Below are 20,350 nucleotides of genomic sequence, written 5' to 3'. Positions count from 1 at the left end.
CTTAACAGACATGTATAGAACCCAGAATACACATTCTTCTCTATTTTACAGATAAACCGTATCTTAGGTCACAAAACAAGTCTCCATAAATTAAAAAATATTGAAATCATACAAATTATCTTCTCTGACCAGAATAGAATGAAGCTAGAAATCAAGAACAGAAGGAGAAATGGAAAATTCACAGGTATGTGGAAATTGAACAACATACCCTCAAACAACCAATGGATTAAAGGGGAATTTAGGAAATAGCTTGAGGTGAGTGAAAATGAAAATACAACATACCAGAATTTATGGGATGCAGCAAAGGCAGTGCTGAGAGGGAAATTTGCAGCTCTAAACGCTTACATTAAAAAAAAAAAAGAAGACAGACTTCAAATCAGGGACTTAACCTCAAATCTGGAAGAATAGAAAAAGAAGAGCAAACTAAACCCAAACAAGCAGAAGAAACACAACATTTACCGTGGCAATAAATGAAATAGAGAATAAAATAACAGTAGAGAGAATCAACAAAACCAAAAGTTGGTTCTTTGAAACGATGAATAAAATTGACAAACCTTTAGCTAGACTGATGAAGATAAGAAGAGAAAGGACACAAATGATGAAAATCAGAAATGAAGAAGAGGACATTACTACTGACCCCACTGAAATAAAAAGGACTATGAGAGGATACTATGAACACTGTATGCCAACAAATTAGATAACCTAGATGAAATGGGCAAATTCTTAGAAACACACAAACTACCTCCTCTGACTCAAGAAGAAATAAAGACCTCAACAAATCAGTAAATAGTAGAGATTGAGTCAGTCATCAAAATACCTCCCAATAAAGAAAAGCCCAGGACCAAATGGCTTCACAGGAGATTTTACCAAGCATTACAATAAAAAAAAGAATTAACAACAATCCTGCTCAAACTCTTCCAAAAAATTTAAGAGGAAGGAACACTCCCTAATTCATACTATGAGGCCAGCATCACTCTCATAGCAAAGCCAGATAAAGATACCACAAGAAAAGAAAACTGTAGACAATATCTCTTATGAACATAGATGTAAAAATCCTCAACAGAACACTAGCGATCCAAGTCCAACAGCTCATTTAAAGAATTACACAGGTGGTCCTTAGGGAATTTGGCATGGCAGTCCCGATGGCAGCCATGGGCACCTTGGCACTGGGCCAGAGTGGTCCTGGCTCACTGGCCCCTGGTACTCAGTGACCAGCAGCCCATCACACTATGTAGGAGCTGTTCCGGGACCACAGCAAGATGCGTGAGTTCCCAGCACACAGTGTCAAGGTGCGCTCGGTGGCCTGAAGTTGCGGTGGAACATAGTGTGGGCCTGCTTTGTTGGCATCCGAGAAATCCCGACCTCTTTGTCACCACATCTGGGGATAAAACCAATCGCATTTGAGACGTGAGGACTACGAAATGCATTGCCACTCTGAACATTAAAGGTGACAATTGCGAGAGAGCAGTAGTAAGATAAGCTACTTCTAATCATTCAACAAGTATTTACTAAACATCTCCTTGGTGCCTGGCCCTGTGCTAGATGTGGGACATCCTGGGCTGAATAAGACACGGTCTCCAGCTCTAAAGACCTCATGGCTTGTCAAAAAAAACTAACATAATGTTATGTGGTTCTTCCTATAATGGAAATTAGGTGTCTACTCAGAATAGAAATGCTTAAGTCTGCCTGGGGGAGACAGGAAAGATCTTACAGAATTTGGAGCCAACTCTTAGAGTATCCATGAGAATTTAGTGGTCAGAGTGTAGTAGGAGAGGAAGTGGCAGGGATGGGGGTCTGGGGGAAGTAGTTCTCAGAGGAACAGCATGTGCAAAGGCATGGAGAATTTGGGAAAGTGCTGACAGTTTAGAATGGCTGAAACTTGGATTGTCCTGTGACCTGGGAGAAGGTGGTCAGGAAGCTGTGCGGTGCATTGACAGGCTCTGTTCTTCACTTGGCATTGTCCTGGGAACCTTCAGGCCATTTATTGTATTTTAATGACTCTAAGATGTCATTGGTCATAGGATGCACCAATATTTTATGTAACATTAAGGAAAGAAGATAAAGCTGCCAGGTAACCATGATATACCAACAATTCTGGGATGCTCCTTTATATATTTAAAAATACATCGCAGATATTAAGATTTGAAAAAATAGGCATCTTAGAATCTGTGAAGTTGGTTAGATTTTTAACTGACATGCTCACTGGAATTTGTCAATAAGACTTACACCAGAAGGTGAAATGGTTTAGTACTTTCCTGAAGTATACAACTGGTGGTGCATGAATGATTTAGGTGGTGCATGCAAGTATCATTAACATAAGGTTATGTATGTATTTTTATGTTGTTAGAAGAAAACAAGTAGTTCATAGTTATTTTGGTTTAGCAGTTTACTGCTAAAAATGAAGCTAAATTTATTTAAGTAAAAAAATTCTGGGGCGGGCCGCGGTGGCTCAGCGGGCAAGAGTGCTTGCCTGCCGTGCCGGAGGACCCCGGTTCGATTCCCGGCCCCAGCCCATGTAAAAAACAAACAAACAAACAAAATATAATAAAACAAGAAAATGTTTAAAAATGTTTCCCTTCCATCCTTCCTTCCTTCTCTCTGTCTTTCCTTCCTTTCCTCCCTCTCTCTTAAAAAAAAAAAAAAAAAAAAAAAAAAATTCTGTGTCACTTTCAAGAAAAACATGAAGTAAAGAACAGTACAGCTGCTAACATGGCTAGGATAGAAATTATGAAGGTGGCATTTGAATGACAAGTTTGAGAAAAGCTGGTATAAGAGAATAAGGGGCTTGGGGGTCAAATCTGGGTTTGGATTTTGACTCTATCACTTAATGCTTTGACATTCTGGCTAGTCTCTTTTGTCTTCCATTTGTTCATCTGTAAAATGGGTATAGTAAAGTATACTTTAGTGAGGACCAAATGAGGAAATCCCCTTCCCCTGACTAGGGCATCAATGAATCAGCCTCTGAAGGACAGCTCTGGTCTTCTTTCTAGGATAGCAAAATAACCTTCTGGGGGATTATGGACAGACAAGTCATCATGCTGATAGTATCTGGCTTCCTAGGAGAGAGCATTAATATCTGCTGGAGTCCTGATGGACAGACCATTGCTGCAGGCAGCAAGGATGATGCAGTGACCTTTGTTGATGCCAAGACACACGGTTCTAAAGCAGAGGAGCAGTTCAAATTTGAAGTCAACGAAATCTCCTGAGGCAATGACAGTAACATGTTGTTTCTGACAAATGACAATGGTTGTATCAATATCTTCAGGTGAGGGGATTCTAACCTACGGAACTGTCATGCCTTTTGTTTTCATTTTTTAATTTTTTTATGAGAGAAGTAGAGGGGTTTAATGAAAAATAGTGCACAAAATAAAGGGTTCCCATTACCATCCTATTATTAATACCTTGCATTAGTTTGGTACATTTTAAGAAATTGATGAAAGCACATTATTATAATTATATTATTAACTATAGTCCACGGTTTATCTTAGAGTTCACTGTTAGTGTTGTATAGTCCTATGGATTTTTTTAAATTTTTATTGTGGTAATGTATACAATCTAAAATTTCCCCCTTTTAACTGCTTTCAGATATGTAATTCAGTGCTGTAAATTACATTCCCATTATTGTGCTTCCATAACCACCACCCATTACCAAAACTTTTACATCATCCTAAATAGAAACTGTACAATTTAAGCATTCACACCCTATTCCCTCCCTGCCCCCAGCCCCTGGGAACCTACACTCTAGATTCTGACTATGAGTTTGTTTATTCTAATTCCTATCAGTGAGATCATACAGTGTTGGTCCTTTTGTGTGAAGACATGATGTCTTCAAGGTTCATTCCTATTGTCTCATGTATCAGAACGTCATTCTTTTTCACGGCTGAATAATATTCTGCATGTGTATATACCGCATTTCGTTTATCCATTTAGCAATTGATGGACACTTGGGTTGCTTCCATATTTAGGTCATTGTGAATGTTGCTGCTGTGAGCACCAATGTGCAAATAAATATCTGTTCAAGTCAAAAAAAAGGAAAAGAATTACACACCCTGATCAAGTGGGATTTATCCTGGTGTGTAAGGGTGGTTCAACTTAAGAAAATCAATTAGTGCAATATACCATTAATAGGATGAAGGAGAAACAGCACATGGTCATCTCAATTGGCACAGAAAATGCATTTGACAAAATCCAGTATCCTTTCTTGATAATGACACCTAGAAAACTAGTAATAGAAGGAAATGTCCTCAACATGAAAAAGGGAATATATGAAAAGCTGCAGCTAACATCCCACTTAATGGTGAAAGACTAAAAGTTGTCCCTCTAAGATCAAGAACAAGACAAGAATACCCACCGTTACTACTGTTATTCAACACTGGAAGAGAAGTACTACCCAAAGCAATTAAACAAGATATAGAAAGTAAAAGCATCCAAATTGGAAAGGAAGAAGCAAAATTTTAACTATTACGTGATCATATATACAGAAAATCCTGAAAAATCCACAACAAAGCCCCTAGAGCAATAAAGTAGTGGGGCATAAGATCAACACCCAAAAGTCAGTAGTTTCTATACATTAGCAAGCATAGAAACATTTTTTAATTAAAAAATTCCATTCACAATAGCAACTAAAAGAGTCAAATATCCAGAAATAAATTTAATCAGGATCTAAAGAACTTTAGACAGAAAAATACAAAACCTGGCTAAAAGAAATCAAAGAAGCCCTCAATAAATGGACGGTCTTCCCATGTTCATGGACTGGAAGACTAAATATTGTTAAGATGTCAATTCTACCCAAAGAAACTTACAGGTTCATTGCAATTTTAACCAAAATTCCAACAACTTTCTTTGCAAAATGGAAAAGCCAATCATCAAATTTATATGGAAGGGTAATGGGTCCCAAATTGTCAAAACCATCCTGAAAAAGACAAACGAAGTTGGAGGACTCATACTTTCTGGTCTTAAAACTTATTATAAAGCCACAGTAATCAAAACAGCATGGTACTGTCACTAGGACATACACATAGACTAATGGAATTGAATTGAGAGTTAAGAAATAAACCCTTACATTTATGGCCAATTAATTTTGACAATGGCACAAAGAACACTCAATTGGGAAAGAACAGTCTCTTCAACAAATAGTGTTGGGAAAATTGGATCTCCATTTGCAAAGGAATGAAAGTGGGCCCTTACCTAACACCATATACAAAAGTCAATTCAACATGGATCAAAGACCTAGATATAAGAGCTTGAACTATAAAACTCCTAGAAGATGACATAGGGAAGCAGCTTCAGGACTTTGTGTTTGGCAATGGTTTCTTAGACTTCACACCTGACGCACAAGCAACAAAATAAAAAATAGATAAATGGGACCTCATCAAAATTAAAAACTTGTGCATCAGTGGACTTTATCAAGAAGAGTAAAACAGCACAATCTACATAGTAGGAAAAAATATTTGGAAATCACATATTTAATGAAGATTTAATATCCAGAATATACAGAGAAATCCTTCAACACAACAAAAATATTAAACAACCCAATTTAAAAATGGACAAAAAACCTAAACAGACAGTTCTCCAAAGAAGTTATAGAAATGGTGAAAAAGCACAAGAAAAGATGCTCGGTATCACATCATTTGATTAATGCAAATAGAAACCATAGAGACACCATTTCACACCCACTAGAATGGCTATTATTTTTTTAAAAATGGAAAATTACAAGTGTTGGAGAGAGTGTGGAGAAATAGGAGCACTTATTCATTGCTGATCACAATGCAAAATGGTGCAGCCACTGTGAAAGACAGCTTGGCAGTTCCTTGGAAAGTCAAGTATAGAATTACCAGATGACCCAGCAATCTCACTTCTAGGTATATACCCAAAAGAATGAAAGCAGGGAATCAAACAAATATTTGTATACTGATTTCATTGCAGCATTATTTACAATTGCCTAAAGATGGCAGCAACCCAAGTGTCCATCAACCGATGAATGGATAAACTCAATGTGGCATATACACACATTGGAATATTATTCAGTAGTAAAATGGAATGAAATTCTGATACATGTGAAAACACGGATGACCCTTGAAGACATTTTAAGTGAAATAAGTCCAACACAAAAGGACAAATATTGTATGATCTCACAGATATGAAATAATTAGAATGAGTAAACTCATAGAGTTAAAATCTAGAATATTGGTTACCAGGGGATTGGGTGGTGTTATGGAATAGGGAGTTAGGGCATAAAATGTACAGTGGAAAAGTTCTGGTGTTGGATGGTGATTACAGTAGGATAATACTGTGACTGTAATTAATAGCACTGAATTATAAATTTAAATGTGGTTAAAGGGGAAATGTTAGGTTGCATACATGGCACTAGAACAAAAACTTTTAAAAAAAGATCCATGGAACTGCACAACACAGTGAACCCTAAGTTAAATCATGGACTGTAATTAATAGCACAATTATAAAAGTGTGTTTTTATCAATTCTAACAAATGTACCACACCAATGCAAGGTGTTAATAGGGTGGTATATGGGAAGCTTGTATTTTATGCATGATTGTTCTATACACCCACAATTTCTCTAATAAAAAATGAAGAGAGAGAGTGAGTGGGGTGAGTATGGAGGTCCTAAAGAACTCTCTTCAGTCAACCTGGAACTGCCAAGCACAGAACCTCCTCATTACTGGACAAACAAGACGGGCTCCTTGCTGGGCTGATTCTGTTGGAAGATTTCACTCCCTGCCCTGCCCAGATTCACAGTGGGTCTGGCCCATGCAGGTTGCAGTTCCCAAGCTCCTGGGTCAGCTGCATCCTGGAAGGCACTGGCAGGAGACTGGAAGGAGGAAGAGAGAAGCCAGGATTTCTACCCACCTCTCTCTCTGTCCCAGACATGTCTTGGGCAGTGGTTACATCTCCTCTTTGGCTTAGCTTCCATCAGACAGTCCCACCGTGGCTCCTCTTCCACCAGCTGGTTCCAGTCCCTGGGCTCCAGAAGTCCCACCTCTTCCCTCTGCCTCTTCACCTAGGGGCCGCTTTCTGCTAATCTCTCTGTCTCCTGTTTGGTTTCTCAGCTGAGCCATCACCTGTAACTAACTCCTGGTATTAAAGGCCCTCCATAGCAGATAACTAAAATGATTTCTGTGTTCCTGGGTAGATATTGACTATTTTGGGGCTGAAGGTGGAGCAGATGGGATTAAACATAGAAACTACAAAGAAGTCCCAGCCAGAGGTATGAGGCGACTAACCAGACTCTTAATCAATACATGTTCTCTCAGAAGTAGAGAGTCCATGTGGTAGGTCTGAGAAAGGCTAAACGAGGGTCTGTTTGGAGGCAAGGGTGATGAAATGTCCTGCCAAGTGCTAAGACAGGGGCAGGTCCTCAGCCCTGGCAGGCCCTGCTCCCCCCACACCCCTTCCTGGCTGAGCAGAGGGAGGCTGAGGCAGGAAGGGGAGGCTGGAAGGGATGGGCATCTTTCTGCAGTCTGGCAGGTAGGCAGGGGTAGGCAGGGTCTGAGCCCTTCATCTTGCCTTCCTCATCCCTGGCATCCCAGGAGGAGCGATATTTCTCAGCCCTGAGCCACCTCCTTCCTGCCTTCCCTCTTATCAAAGATCTCAGCCACTTGTAACTGGAGATTTGACTCTGGATGACCAGGGAAGGCTTTCAGACTATTAAACTACTTCCTGCAGAGAAATTCTTCCTCCCAAAGGAGAACAGGAAATCAGATACAATCAAAGGCGCTGGGCACACTCCAGGGGCCACACACTCAGCAGTGACATTGCCCAGGGGAGTCTGCCTCGGGAGCTCTGGGGAGGGGGCCAGGACGTTTGGGTCCCAACAATCCTGCCTTGACTCCTCCCAGCTCAGGACGCTGTGGACTCTTCACCTTCTCCGAACACCAGCCCCCCAAAGGGGGACCCGTGTCAAACCCCAGGACCAGCCTGCAGGGCTGCAGAGAGGAGGGGCAGATGGTCTGAGCTCCTTGAAAGAAAAGAGCTGGATAAATTGATTAGGTTGCTACTATAATGGACTTTGGAAATAGCTCCTGGTCACTTGCTGAGAACAAATAACACTGCAGCCCAGTAGGAAAGACAATGTTGTTCATTTATGTCACTCAATAACACCCCCTGTTCTGAACAGCTTCTCCCACCCTCCCTCCTTCACATACAGAGCTTTCCTTCTGGGCTCTGGGAGGGAGCAGAGGAAACACAGCGCCTGCCCTTAGGTTGCCTAAGGAGCCTCAGTCTGATGGAGGAGTCCCAGCCCCCACCAAGCTGCCAGTCTGAGAGTGGAGTAGCACAGGCTGAAACACACAAGGCTGAAGTTATGGGTGTGAACCCCCAGACTCATAAGTCCCATGGATAACTGGCATCACGAGTTCTGCCACAGACTTTGCAATGAAGCATCTCTTTTCTCTGGTGTGTTCTTCTGTCTCTACCAAGAGGGGTTTGGATGTGTTTAGGGTTCGGATCTAGAGGAGGCTGCAGGGGCTGGGGTGTAGGGAGGGAAGCCGTCAGAGTTTGGGGAGGTGCATTTTCCAAGTACATTTCCCTTCCTCCCCTTTCCCTTTCTCCCAGTTTAGGACAAATCACAACGTACCAGCACAGACAGGAGGTATGTGCACTGAGAAACAATGTCCTCGGAGATTTTAAGATGCAGTCACCTGGGCCCATCCCCAGTGGAGGGGCAGCTGTGAGGCCCAGGCCTGGTGCAGGGGCCGCCCTTGGAAGGGGGAGGAAACTAGCGAGGCGAGACCCAGACCTTACCTTCCGGCCACGTCCTGCTCTGAGATTTGATTTTCTCCTGCTCACAGGGTGAGGCAAGGATGGGGAAAAGACCAAGGCCAATGGCCTCACCTGCCATGGGTGACTGTTTCTGACTCATCCGGTGGGACGGGAAAAAACACCATCCTGCCTGTGTTGGGATTTACTGACCTGTGAGTGGCCAGCGCAGTGAGGCCTTACTGAGATGACCATGGTGGTAGAAGAAGCAAAATTCCTTTCCTGGTGAAGTGAAGAGATTTGACGTCGTGGGGGAAGGGAGACTGACTGGGTCATTGTGCTCCCCCCAGGCCTCTGTGGCCTTTAAAGGACGTGTCCAGGTACACGAGGCAGCAGGGGACCCTCCAGCCCTGGCAAGCACTACTCCCTGCCAAGCATTTCCTGGCCTCTCAGGAACCATGGGGTACGCTGTTTGAAGACCAGTTTCCACCAAGGGACTATAACTACTTCCTGCCAGAGAGACCTGTGCAGACTCCAGATCAACCAAAAAACAGTAGCCGGGGCTAGAGCAGACCAGGGCTGGAGGATGCCTGAAGTGTGCAGAATTCCTCGGGCTCGGGAGACCACAGAGGGGCCAGTCTGCCCATTTGGAGGTGCCCACATGTGGAGCAGCTGATGGCGGGACCCCCAAAGGAGGGCAGGCTGCCCTTGGACCTGCCCGTCACGGAGGGAGTCAGGAGACCTGAGTTTTGTTCCTGGGTCTGCCAGGAGTGCACTGGCCTTGGGTGAGACACTTCTCCTTTCAGGTCAGCCATGACCTCACCTGGATGACGGGGTTTGAATGAGAAGTTTTCCCAGCCCCCAGGTCATGATTCCCCTCTCCTAGAATGTGTCAGAATTGCACTCTAAGGAGAGCTGAGCCGGTGGCTAGCAGGAGGGCAGGAAGCTCACCTCTCCCTAGCCTGGGAAGGAGGAGCCCTGTGGGTGTCGCAGAGAGATACCTATCATTTCTGAGAAGGGAGTCCCTCCTACAATGACTTCACACTCTGAGCTATGCCTCCTCGTCCTCCACACCCCCGGGGTAAGGAAGGTTGGGAGGGTCGCGGAATGGAAAGAGAAATATTTGTTGAATGAATGAAGTTATGCTTTGGAGTCAGATCTGAGTTCAAACTGGCTACACAGTTAACAACCCCTGGCCTTGAGCAAGTAACAACTTTTGGAACCTCAGTTTGCACCTTGGCAACAAAAAGACTTGCATTGCAGGCTCCCTGTAAGCATAAGGCTGGATGTGTCCAATTTACCAGGCACTGTATAAATGGTGTCTATTGTTAATCACCGCTGGGAGAGCATCCCTGATTTTACTGGAAAATATACTCACAGCTCTCACATAGATATAAAACAGGTTGGGGGGGTGCACATAAATAAAAAGTTACTTCTGTTTCACTTTGGAAGGCAGATCACATGGCTTAATTTCCATTTTGCAGCTCTCTCTCCCACCTAATTCAACCTTGGTACGGAATTAGTCTGTGTTCCCAGAACTGACTCGACTGCAGGGGTTGGGTGGAAAGAGACTTTCGGAGCTTGCTCAGCACAGCACTAGGCCCAGCACAGGGTGTGGGAGAAGACACAAGCCCTCGGTGAAGCTCTATTGGGTAAAAACTGGAGATAGGAGAAGGCAGAGTCTGGTAGCCTGTACGCCTTTTCCGACCTCCCTTCCAAGCATTTCTTGGCCTGTCTGGAACCATGGGTTACTCTGCCTGAAGACCAGTTTCCACCAAGGGACTATAACTACTCCCTGCTAGAGAGACCTGTGCAGACTCCAGATCAGCCAGAAAACAGTAGCCGGGCTAGGACCCAGGAGGCAGGTCTGTTGCCCTAATACCAAGAGCCAGGAGACATAGGAGGACACGCTCCTCTCAGACCTTCCTGGTCTGGGAGAAAGGGGATGTTCTACTTGAGGAAGCAGCTTATCTCAGGGCTCCCTATAGTTCACACGTCTGGCCCTCTGCTCTAGGGCAACAAGAGCTGGCAGGGTATGAGAAGTTGGGAGGTGGTCAGAGAAGACAGAGAGCGCGCTCCACCTGGGGAATCTTTTACAGAGGAGAGAGAGTCCGCTCCCCACTTCCGCTCTCCATTCCACATCAGAGTCTTTACCAAGATCAAACTTCAGTCCACCCCACTGCGTGAGAACCAACCAGGCATTGCTCTTGGGAAGCACAAGAAGCTACAGTCACCTTCTCCCAGTTTCGGCCTTTCTCCCTATCTCACATCCAGAATAGTAGACTTTTGAGCCCAAGTAAGAGCTGTACCAACCAGCTCCCCACAGTTTCTGTTGTCTTTCCTTGGCATCTCCTGATGTTTCTGCCGCTTTGTGTCTCACTCCATGTGTATCCACTCAGCCCCGCTGCTAAGCTGGACAGCAGCACTGATATGAAGTTAGAAGCCAGGCCCAGGCAAGGAACCTGTTCTTGCAGCAGCACACACAAGAGTATAGAACACCTGCCTTCCCTGATCTCCACCCACCCTGGCCCCTCCCCAGCTCCCCTGCATTTGCTCAAGGCTTTCCTTCTCTCTTCCACCCAGCTCCAGGGATGGGCCAAGATAAAGGAGGGGCCCAGAGGCAGTGGAAGACACCCAAGCTCAGCCAGGGAGATGCAAGTAAGACGGAGACCCCCTTCCCAGGACTACAGCCAACACGAAGAGATGTTCGATCTCCTGGATCAGGGACTCCTTGCTCCCCATCCCTCCCCCACACCCCCATGTGGGACCATAAGTAAAATTCCTTGTTTTCCTCCTTGAGCCTATAACTGCAGAGACCGTGTGTTGTTCAATGCTGTATTCTTAGCACAGTCCACAATACCTGGCACATGTTAGACACCCAATAATATTTGGGGAAGGAAATGGAATCAGAAAAATGCTCAATTAAAACCTGAGAAGGCAGGACAAAAAAAAGAGGGGGAGGGGAGAAACAAAACACAAATGCAACAAATATAAAACAATTACAAACATGGTAAAAATTAATCCAATTCTATCAATAATCACTTTAAATGTGAATAAAGTAAGAGGGAACGTAAGGGAAGTCAGTTTGTCAGTCTGAGGCTTCTTACTCAGCTCAACAACAGCCTCCCTCCTTGCAGGCCAAAGAGCCTTGCATCCGGCAGCACAGATGAGGGACTTTGCAGAGAACTGTCAAGATTCCCATTCTAAGGTCCTGCCTCAATCGCTCAGCTCCGGAATATCAAGCCACTTAATTAGGTCAATCTCACAAGAGTCTGACTACACTTCTGCTTCCTGCAAGACCAACCCATTCTCTTCATTGCCAGAGCTGGGCAGAGGGAGTGAACGGCCTGTTCTCTTCTGTGGGGAGCTGGCCTGGGCCCCTGCCATGTGCACCGAGAGAATGCAGAAGCCAGGAGCAGCTGGCAGAGCCCCGTGGCAGGAGCCTGGCCAGGCAGCTTCTCTGGGGGTTGATCAATAAACTCATTTTCAGTCTGCAAAGCCCGTGTAAATCACTCACATCTGCCAGGACCCCAGATGAGGGAATCTTACATTATGATGTGTGGGGGAGGAGAGGCTTCATTTTTTAAGCCTTCTTTTTTCCATCCACCATTCACGAAAACTTGAAATGCTGTGCTCACGGCTGGAAAAAGAAAATGCAGAGAGCCCGCAGTAATTGTCCTTGGGGGACTCGACCAGGCAGGAAATGGGCAGGCCGCGTCCGCAGCCAGGGCGGAACAGGAGCCCAGGAGCTGGGCGCACATGGGGTGATGTGCACCCAAGCGGCTTCCCTCCTGGGCCTGAGAGAAATACCCACAATCGGGCATTCTGCAGGTCCACGTCCCGTGAAGGCCGGACTCCCCACACCTCTCCCTCCTCTGACCTCCACATTCGTGCCCGCCATCTCCCATGGACTCACACTGATTGGCCAGGGAAGCGGCTCAGGGGGACAGGAAATGCTGCCGCTGGCACCAGGGGGCCTGGTTTGAATTCCCGCTCCACCGCAGACTTGCTGTGTCAGCAAATGACGTCACCTCTCAGACCCTTCGTTTCCTCCTATGTGAGAAAGTGCTGATATTTGCCCAGCCCACCTCCAGGCATTTCCAGAACTACCGTTGGGCACTGAGCATTACATAAAATCATTTCCTCTTTCCACAGTCAACCTGGGAGGAAGGCATCCTCATCTCCACAGATGAGAACAAGGGTCCTTTGCCCAGAGCCATGCAGCTAGTGGCCAGATTGGAATTACAGCCTACAGCCAGGGTGCTGTGTGTTCCTGCGCTGATATTCCCATGGGGTTGAGGAATTCGAGGGCCAGAACAGTAGTCCTGCCTTCTGCCATATCCTTATTACCCAGGCCTCTTCAACTCTAAGGTACACATGAATCACCTGGGGGGTCTTGTTAAAATGCAGATTCTGAATCAGTGAGTCTAGCATGGGACCTGAGAATCTGCATTTCTAACAAGCTCCCAGGAGGTGCAAAGGCTGCTGGTCCCAGGACCTCACTTTGAGCAGCAAGTCCAATGTCACAAAGCCCTGTATCTGGCACAGAAGTAGCTCCCCCCACCTTTCTTTGGGAAGGAGGGTGATCGAGGGAGCCCAGAAAAGAAAAACGGCATTGTCTTAGATCTGTAGGAAATAGGGATTCAAATCCCTGCAGGGTCCATCTCAAATCCACCCGTGTGATCTATTTCTCTTAATGGACAGCCGCCCCACCCACATATGGGGAGAGACGAGGCTAGAAGGCAGGACAGAAGAGAGAGGGGCAAGGGGCTCCAACCTCAGCACAACAACAGTGGCCCGCACAGCATCCCTTGCAAAGCACTTTTAGGCCAATTCTCCTTCTTGATGCCCGCATTGGCTTCGGAGGCCTTGTTGTTGCCATTTTACAGATGGGAAAACTGAGGTCTAGGAAGGCCCAGTGCAGCCAAGGACACAGCTTAGCTGGTTAGTGATTAAGCTGAGACTGAACCCTGGCTCATCCTACTCCGAGTCCAGTGCTCTTTCCAGGTCTCGTTCCAACTGTCAGAAAGGTGGCAGGGAGGGTCTCTCTACGCTGCCTCTCCTGCCCATCTCCACAGCTCTCACCTCCATGGACCTCGTGGGATGATTTCTGCTGCAGTGAAGCTAGCAACACCTCCTGATTTAGCTTCTCAGCTCTTGTGATTGAGGTAGCCGTGCAAATAAGCACACGCAGGCCCTCAGGCCGGAGAGAAAACAGGCAGGGCTGAGAAAGAAACCAGGTGGCAAGCTAGGCCCACGCTTCCAGCAGCCTCGGTTCCAGAAGCCGCAGTCAGACTTCTTAGCTTGGCTGATGCTGATTTCTCCCATCACCTCCATCCTTCTGTCTCTCCTCAGCGTAGACGCTCTCAGGACAGGGGGCTGCTCTCCTCAGCCTGGAAACTCCCGAGCACAGTGGGGGCGGGGAGTAGTGGGATGTATTACCAAAAAAGCATTCACTTTAGTATCTGGTAGGTAAATATATGAATCCCAATTTTGCTATTTATTAGCTGGCTAACAATTTTCAAGTTACTTTACCTCCCGGGTTTTCTATTTCTTTATTTGTAACATAATGTTGATAGAATCTCACAGGACTAAGTAGAATTAACTATCCCTCTGAGGAAGGCACCGAAGACTGTGCCTGACGTGCAGGAGATGCTCCCCCAACCCCGGGCTGCACTTCACCCTTCCTCAGATCCCCTCAGTGCCAGGCAACCTCCTGGACCCAAGGAGGGGCTGCAAGCAGGGAGGGACCTGCCCCAGGCTCCGTACCGGGAGCAGTGACAATAACACACCCTCACCTGTGTGCAGGGCTTTGTGTGCCTCCCAGCCCAGCCATAACCACCTCTGCAAGGGCCAAGCTGGCCAACTTCAGACCTCCCCAGGCCCATAGAGGAACTTCTCAGGCCACAGTGGTGGACAGGTGCATCAACTGTCCGCCCCAGACACAGCAGAGACAGACAGAAACGTGCACACACATGTTACTATCCAGCCTGCCTCCTCCCTCCGGCCACCGGAAAGGAGAGGAATGGGTCCTGTGACACGGGAGGTGGGTGTTGGGATTGCACCTCTGCTTTCACATATAATCCTCTCAGCAATCTCATGAGGTAGATATTATCATATCCAGTTTAGAGATGAAGGGGCTGAGACTCAGAGAGGTTGGCCAAGATCACACAGCAAGTTGGAGAGCCAGGACAGGAGCAGCGCTTGGCCAGCCTGACTGCAAAGCGCTGCTGTGCCCAGGCACCCGGGGGCACGCCAACTCGGGCCTCTCCGCACCCCTCCCTTTCTGCTGGACTCTGGATCTCTGCACAACCCTGAGGAGTAGAGCAGGGACTTTAAGTCCAGAAGCGAGGAGGCTTGTCCGAAGGGCACAATGGCAGGCCAGACCCAGGGTTTAGGGTTCGGGCTCCTGGTTCCCAGGCCCCAGTCTCCCCTCGGTATCAGGCAGATTGTGGGGAACTGCTTCTCTTTCAGCCTTCCCCTGGTGGGAGGGAGCTCCCCTGTTTTTGATTCTCCTCTTGGGTTTTTCCCTTGAACACTTCTCTTCAAGTCTTGACTGAGTACGAACTCGGGACCTAAAGAATATGCACAATGCCAACAGGACCTCAGCAATGGAGTAGAAATGGATTCACACCTCAACTCTGGGCAGACCCCCTGCAACCCAGGAGCTGTCCTGTCACTGAGGAGCTAAAGCTCAGAGCCAGCCTGCACAGTCTGCCACTGTGAGTTTCCTCTCCACCAGCCCGAAGGCCCACCTCTCCCTGTCCTGTGGTCAGGGAACTCCTGGGCCAGGCCTCCGTGCCACTGGCAGCCCCCTGCTCACCGACTTCATCAGAGTCGGAGGCTCGGCTCGTTGACCAGCCACCAGGGCGACACACCACTCCCAGGGGAATATAGGCAGTGTGGCGCGACACCCAAGAGGGAACAGGCTGTCTCTTTAAACATCAGCTCCAAAGGCAAATCTGGCCCCTCTGCTAGGCGTGCGTCACCACCTGCCTCCTGGCCCTCCTCACTTCGCAGCGGCTCCTTCTGCTTCTCACCCTCGGCTGCACTGCACTCGCACACCCGCAGCCCTGCAGCCCGCACGGCTCCTGGGCCTCCTCCCAGCCCAGCCAGCCCTGGGGCAGCGCCCTGAACTGCAGGCCGGAGATCAGATCCGGAGGGGAGGTCAGAGCACACACAGACAACTTACCCTGAACAATGAAGCCATTCTCCCTTCCCTGTCCAAGAGCTCTGCCTCACAGACAATTCTTTGAGCAGGGATTGGAATTATGCCCAAAATATAGAGACAGAAACTGAGACCTGCAGACACAGGTGATTTACCCAAGGTCACCCAGCAATAAGTTTTGAAGTCAAGGTTCAAATAGAGGTCTTTTCATTGATCCAGTCAATTATTCTTTCAGTGATTCTGGTTAGCCTTATCAATAACTGTCTGCGAGTTATTTAACCTTTCCAGCTTCCTCATGTGGAAATGGAGATTATGTCATATATTTGTACAAAATGCTATTAATACCTGTTTATAAAATTGTGCGAGGATTTAAATAAGATAATCCTTACGAAATATTTAGCACAGGGAAATAATTAGCAAATATGAGGCACTCAAAAGTCAATTGCTACCCTTACCATTCATTCAGTGATTCACAGGATCAGTTTTTGGAAACCAAAAAATGGGCAGGAACTGGGCAGGGCACTCTGGATGTGGAGATGAATGGGCCTGGACCCCACCCTGGAACTACTCATAGGCCCGGCGGGGGAAATAATCACAGTGCAGTTTGAAAAGGGCTGTGCTAAAGGGAAGCACTGGGAGCAGAGGGACAGGAAGGCAGAAGAAGGAAGGCTGCCTGGAGGAGGTGTCATTTGAGTTGACAGTTAAAAAATGAGTAGGAATTAGACAAGGGAAGGGAACAACTTTCTGGTATGTGTGTGTATGCATGTGTGCGTGTGTGTGCATGTAAGAATAGTCTTAGATGCCAAAGCCCCTTCTTTTATTCTTCTCCTCAAGTCCAAGCCCTGGATAGGCCAAGATGTGCCTGGCTTGGAGGCAGGGAAAGTGAGTCTTGAGCACAGATAGAAGGAGGTGTGGGGCCGAGCATCCCCAGTTAGGCAAGTGACCTTGGCTGTGTGTGCCTGGGTGTGGGCCAGGCCTGCTCGAGCCTCCTGCCAACGTGGCAACTGGTAACTTGTCAGTCTCCCCAACTTGGCAGTGGGCCTGTGCCCTTGAGGATGGGACTTGTGTCGTCAGAAAATACTCACTGACTCTAACATGTAAAATGTGCTTGTTCATCAAGAAGGGCTAACGGCAGGGGATGGGAATGAGAATTGGGGTGAGGCACGAACAGGAAACTGATTAGCTTGGTCTGGACTCTTATATGGACTTTGGAGAACGGGGGAGGGGAGTGAGCAATCAGAGTTAAAGGAAAGGTCTGGAAACTAAGGAAATTAGGTTTCGACTGGTAAAAATAAAAATAAAAATAAAAAGCTACAAACCCTGCGCTGCCTTCCCCACGTGCATATGCGAACACACACCTCCCCACCAAACACAGACCCAAAGGAGAATCTGAAGCCACTGTGGCTTTCCTGTCACACAAGGAGTTGGAGGGAGCCGAGGGGGCGCGCCATGCATTCACACTCGCACTCCCAGCCTGTTACCAGTCCCTGAGGCCTGACACAGCAGCTCTCGCTGTTGTCTGTGTCTCCCCCTGGTCCTTTCTGGGTCGTTGCCATCAAGGCAGCTCTTGGCAGGAGCCCATAATGGGATGTTTTCCTTAGAGAGTGGGGGAGGGAGGGACAGGGAGTCCGCGTGTTTACTCCGCAAGGCCCGGGTATCCCTGCAGGTACGTCTGCCGAGCACAGCAAGTCCCCAAACACCTTGAATGGTTTCCTCCTAGGAGGCGATTTACAGAGCTGCTGGCCCCCAGGGGAGCCCTTGCCTGGGCTTCCTCGGCTGCCAGCCACCCCAGGAGACTCAGAGAATGAGGCCCTGGGAGGAAGACGCAGGGGTGGGGCTGTTCACACCCTGGAAAAGAGGCATTACCAACCCCTTTCTCCTCTGCAAACAAACAGCATGGGGACAAGAGGGAGCTGGGCCCTGAGCCAGGAGACCAGGATACTCATCCCCAACTTGCCAGGAAAGCTTGGGTGAGTCCCTTCACCTGTCTGTTCCCCAGCAGTCCTCTCCAACCTCTTGGAAATGTCATTAAATAACCCTTCATTCTCCATGACCTGCCCCTGCCCTCTGTGGGTGAATGTGAAGTATCCAACTGATTTCTTCTCAACCTGGTATCCCAACTAAAGTGCCGCTTCTCCATTTGAGCATTCTCTCATTCCTTCACTCCGTAAACACTGATAAAGCACCTACTATGTGCCAGTCAGGCATGTGTCAGGTACTGGAAGATAATGGACAGGAGAGACTGCTAGAACCACACCCTGCCAACACAGAACTTGGCACATGCAAACTCGTTCTGACAATACCTGAACCCAATGAGATTACAAGGGTCACATATTGTCAACTAGCAATTGAAAAACAAGCTTTGGATCATCTGACAATAGGAATAGTCCCCCTGTTCTGAGAGCCTGCTATGTCCCAGAGCCTTACCATGCAACCTTAGAAAGGAGGTATTAAAGGGTCTGCTTTGCAGAAGAGGAAAGGGAGACATAGAGAGGTTAAGTAACTTGTCGAAGCTTGCTCTTCGTTTCCAAGGGTCTCTCCATAAAGCAGGAGGAAGGCCATAGCTCTCTGAGAGGGGCCAATGATTAAGAATATCCAGGGTAGAAGAATTTCTTCAAAAACAACTTCCCCTTTCCTGCCTCCCAAGAGAATCACTGCCTGGCAAACTACTGTTCACACTGGGTGAGTGTGCAACAGAGACCTTGATTCGGTTTGGGTGGGAAAAAAGGTTGAGAACCAGCTCTTACCATGCTGCAGCCTCAGTGTCTGCTCTCCCAAGGGGTGGGCAGCTGGGAAATGGAAACTGCTGGCCTCTGAGAGCAGGCTTCATGCCAAGCTGCACTGCAAACCTCTGCTACGTGGGGCAGGAGTGTTCCTGCATGGATGGGCTGACAGGGCTGCTCAAGCAAGCCAGGGGACAGAGACCCAGTGCACCCCCTCAAGTCCTGGGGTGCCCCCTGCCCCACCCGCTCTGCCCATCAGGAGTGGGCTAGAGCTGGTGCTTGATAACCACCTGCTTATTGATTGACCACACCCTCTGTTGCATTCACTGAAAAGGCTGCTTCTCCAGACCTCTCTACGCCCTGGGACGGCTATGGGATGACCATGATTGTGGGGTGGGGGAGGAACAACCACTGTGCAGGTGCTTCCAGGGATGGGGGTAGGAGACGAGGCTGGGAGACACACAGTGTCTGGGGACTGAGCCCCAGCCACGTGTTACTGAGGATGGGCAGAGACTTAGGGGCGGGGAGGGAGGGGCTCTTAGGGATCCCAGAAACCATTGCATCCTGTTCAGAATGGAACCTAGCTGGAGGGAAGAACCCCCACCTCCGCTGCCTCCTTCTGGAGGATTTGGGGAGCCCTGAGCCACGTGTCCTTACTGCTGTGGTCCCCGCCGACGAAGCCAGTAGCCCCCCTGAGAAGTGGGGTAGAAGCCGAGGACAGAACAGCTGGAGATGCCTAGGAAGCTTGCAGTATGTTTGAGCGACGCCCTCCTAGATGCTGTGTGAGGAAAGAAGCGGCCTATCCACCTGACCACACGAGGGGATGGGGGTGGGGATGAGCTAGAAGGAAGCCCATCAGCGGACCTGCCGTCACCTCACCTCCACCTGAGCATCTAATAGGGTCTTAGTCTCCCCACCAACTTCTTTCTTCCCCGCCCTTCCCCATCTCCAGAAATGGCATCACCATCTGCCCAATGGCTGAAACCATAAACCTGGGAGTCACACTAGGCTCCTTCTCCCACCTTGCACACCCAACCCATTACCACTTCTATCGCCATGCCTGCTCCACACCTAGCCTGCCTCCTCACTGGTCTCCCCATGCCCTCTCTGACCCTGCTCCAGGCCATCCCACACATAGCAGGCAAGGGTGAATGAGATAAATTACACCATTAGTATTTCAGATTTAAGCCACCCTTGCATATATGGAATAAACCCTATTTGATTGTGATGTACTATCTTTTTTATGTCACTAGATTTGATTTGCTAATATTTTGTTAAGGATTTTTGACCTTTTAAAATGTAATTTAGATTATGTCATTCCCTGCTTAAACCATTCAGAGGACTCATAGTGCACTTAGAATACAATCCGACCTCTTGACCATGAACCACAAGGTCCACAGACACCCCCCCCCCCCCCAATCCTCCAGCCTTGTGCATCTCTCAGGACATTGAGAAAGAGTTTTGGAGAAGCCACGAAGGGCCTGTGACAGACAAGGCCAGGTGGCTTCCTTCCTTCCATTCTTCTCTGGTTATAATTATAACTGTCTGTTTACATGTATATCGGCTGGTCTTTCAGTTCCAGCACCGACTTCTTGCCCATGATAAACCCAATACACGACACAGGATATGGCCCTTCTGAGTTAGTGAAGGAAATGAAAGCTCTGCTTCTTCCATTCCTGCACCTGTGTGGCTGAATATGACTGTGAAAAACACAACCACGCTGCCTGGTCTCACCTTAAAGTCATC

General features: G+C 47.7%; 1 protein-coding gene and 1 pseudogene across 1 annotated transcript in view; one reads left to right on the top strand and one right to left on the bottom strand.

Annotated features, from left to right (window-relative positions):
• Positions 1-20,350, bottom strand: part of ADORA1 (adenosine A1 receptor) — a 39,865-nt gene that overhangs the window by 10,064 nt on the left and 9,451 nt on the right. The window lies entirely within an intron of this gene.
• On the top strand, positions 832-9,280 carry LOC143679142 (THO complex subunit 3-like; annotated as a pseudogene).

This window comes from Tamandua tetradactyla, chromosome 4, assembly GCF_023851605.1.
Source record: "Tamandua tetradactyla isolate mTamTet1 chromosome 4, mTamTet1.pri, whole genome shotgun sequence".
Classification (NCBI taxonomy): domain Eukaryota; kingdom Metazoa; phylum Chordata; class Mammalia; order Pilosa; family Myrmecophagidae; genus Tamandua; species Tamandua tetradactyla.
Note: the sequence above shows the minus strand (reverse complement) of the source record. Positions and strands in the feature narration are given on the sequence as shown.